The sequence below is a fragment of the Cynoglossus semilaevis genome, chromosome 18 (assembly GCF_000523025.1).
Source record: "Cynoglossus semilaevis isolate Cse_v1.0 chromosome 18, Cse_v1.0, whole genome shotgun sequence".
In the NCBI taxonomy this organism is placed as follows: Eukaryota; Metazoa; Chordata; class Actinopteri; order Pleuronectiformes; family Cynoglossidae; genus Cynoglossus; species Cynoglossus semilaevis.
Window position 1 is genome coordinate 14,235,088 of NC_024324.1, and position 3,000 is coordinate 14,238,087.

The 3,000-nt window shown below is 35.3% G+C and overlaps 1 long non-coding RNA gene across 1 annotated transcript; it reads left to right on the plus strand.

Annotated features, from left to right (window-relative positions):
* Nucleotides 1-6: 6 nt before the first annotated feature.
* On the plus strand, nucleotides 7-1,699 carry LOC112488521 (uncharacterized). Its single transcript, XR_003052660.1, has 3 exons — nucleotides 7-1,294; nucleotides 1,394-1,426; nucleotides 1,505-1,699. It is a non-coding gene; the product is annotated as an uncharacterized LOC112488521 (long non-coding RNA).
* The last annotated feature ends 1,301 nt before the right edge of the window (nucleotides 1,700-3,000 follow it).

A 3,000-nucleotide genomic window follows, 5' to 3' on the forward strand; every position in this document is an offset into this window, starting at 1 on the left:
CTGAGTTCACAGGGCCCAAAAGTGAGTGACGAGAAATCTGTTCAGCTGTTGTGGAAGGTCAGTAAGTTTTTAATGAAGATTTGTAAGAAAACCACTGTATTCAACCAACGCATTGCTGTCCTTTCTGTCTCTTTAACCCCCCTTGTCTTCTGTTCATGTCCAATAATGGCATTGAACACTCACACACACACACTGACGCCAAGCCGCCCACACCCACAAATGTGCATTTTTGTACACATCCATCATCCAGTTTCACTTTACGTTGGCCATGTATATTCCCATGATGCATCACAGTCCGAGTGTTTATTTAGCCACCGGCCAATTATTCATGGTCACCTTCAAAGCACAGTCTCGTCCTCTGGGTGGAGTGATGTGTTTGAAGGGGAGGTGAAGAAGTGTTTTGATCTTACTTTTTATGACGATCATGTGAAAATACTTCATCATACTGCATCAACAGTGCAACAGAGTAATGGAAAAAAATGTTTTTGGCATTTATACACCAAAAATTTGAAATGACTGCACGTTAAGGGCAATTTTTCCACATAAAGGAATTTTTAAATAACAAAAAAGGGATTCATAAATGAGAACTGCCAAAAAATGTAATGGATGGTCCAGTAATAATAATTAAAAAATAACCATAATATACTTTACATGTTATTTTGTACAATATGTGTATATAAATATATTTAATTTAAAAAAAAATATTTTACTCGAATAAAGTACATTCAGTTACGTTCTTATCTTGACCTTCTGTTTTCTGTTTTCTGGCACTTCAAGTGGTAGTACTTCCTGGGCCGGTGATGGTTACAAAATGACGCTGTGTCAAGGCAGACCGTTTAAAACAAACCAGTCTTTTAAACGGTCTGCCGAACTAAACAGTAGCCTGTTTGAGCCGCACGTGTCGCTTCAGTCAGCGTGTTATTGGATTTTACGAGATAGCGCTTTGTTATTTGCCCTCTAAATATGTGCACGAAGACCGTTTGATTTGAGTTTTATTTCATCAAACATTTTGGGTGTTGCGACTTTTGCCACGTGTGTTTGTGAAGCAGCGGCTTGTAACGATGACGCATTTACGAAGACGGCACAATATCATCGAGGGTACAAATTTAGACGTTGCATTATTTAAACGCGCGTACCTGCTCGTGCACGTATGATTAATTAATTCCCTTCAGATGTAGCAGCAGACCCATATCGCCATCACCTGTGCCGGTGGACTCCACGACGCCGAGAAGTCCGAATCATCTGGTTTCTGTTACGTGAACGACATCGCCCTGGTCGTTTTAAAGCTGCTCAAGTAAGAAAAGAAACATTTCAATATATATTTCAGTAATTTTTTTTCACCGTAAGTTAAACTTTTGGACAGCATTTACAGAGTGTTGTGATATGTTTACAGGATATCGGGGCTGGGAAGGGCAAATACTACGCGGTGAATTACCCAGTCAGAGATGGTATCATCTGAGACCATATGTGTGGAATATGTTCTTTATTCCATCTTGTGTTTCAGGCCAAAAGAAGAGGTTTAATGAAGTTGTTCCACTCCTGATGATGGGTCCGTTGTCGAATCCTGTGAGCACATGTGGTGGTGAGTATGTGATCTGTCCATCTTTACCTGAAAATGTGTTAAAATAAAGCTAAGAGTTACTGTTGTAATTTGACTTGTTTTGAAATGTGTATCTATGGACTTTGTAAATGTGGAGTGTTTTTTCTATTAAAAAAAGTCAAAAGTTGTTGTTATTTCATTCATTGTGCAAGTATTGTGGTTGTTTTTTTTTAAACTTAGCTTTTTACTTAGCTTACTTTTTACTACTTAGTGTTATACTGTAAGAAAAAAAATAGAGGTTTTTAGCACAAATTATTCACTTGGCGTATGTCTTGGGGCATAAACTTGTATTTTGAGCGATTTATTGGACTTCAATTTATTGGACTTTTAATGTAACAGTTACACTGTTTTCCTTGTTTTTGGTTCATTTTCATGAAATTAGTACACCATGGAAGTAGTTATAGTATTAAAACATGATTTTTTAGGAGAAATTAATTTTTATTTACATTTCTTTGTAACAACTTTATCAGTACTGCAGTGCAACCAGGGTTGTGTGAAGGTATGCTGTTATTTTAACAGATTAAGACAGATGTTTAGAACATTTAATGGACACTAACAGATGTTTTGAAGTAAATGGAATATTACTCATTAAATCTGTTACATTACACTTAGCAGACACTTTTATCCAAAGCGACTTATAATTTGAGTCATTCAATCAACAAGAGGAGACTTTTTTTTTTTTTTTACTTAGGTTTTTGGGTTTTGTTGGACTTGATTTTGGATTGATGTCTCCGAAATACAAAATGACAAGTCATAATAAATAGTAAAAATAGAGTTATAGGTCATAGAATAAGAAGTTTGTTTGATAATAATGGAAAAGCAGATGTAAAATGGGGATACATCTGACTGTGGTGACCTGGGTTGAATTCAGGTAAGGTACTTGTGAGTACATCAATCAGCCACACTGTTATGTTCAAACTGACTGCTGTGGCTTTAATTCTTTTTCCAGATAACATTTCAAAGGTCAGTCTTGTTATGTCTTTTCTAGGTCCTTAACTGCTAAGTGATATTAAATTAAACCTCCATATACTCCACACTCCAAAAACCATCATACCTGTTCATGTCAAAATATCACCAAAAACATGCAAGACTATAGTCTTACTATCATGAAGAAATGCAAAAAAATATAATTAAAAAAAAGTTAAATACAAGTTTATACCACAAAACATGCTGCCAAGTGAATAATTTGTGCTAAAAACCCTCTATTTTTTACTTACAATAAAACGCTTAGGTAAAAGCTAAAAAAAAAAACCAACCGCAATAGTTGCACAATAAATGAAATAACTTATTTTTTAATAGCAAAAACACTGCACATTTATGAAGTCCATAGACACACATTTCAAAACAGGTCAAATTACAACAGTAACTATCGGCTATAGCCTTACTATCGTGAAAAAAAT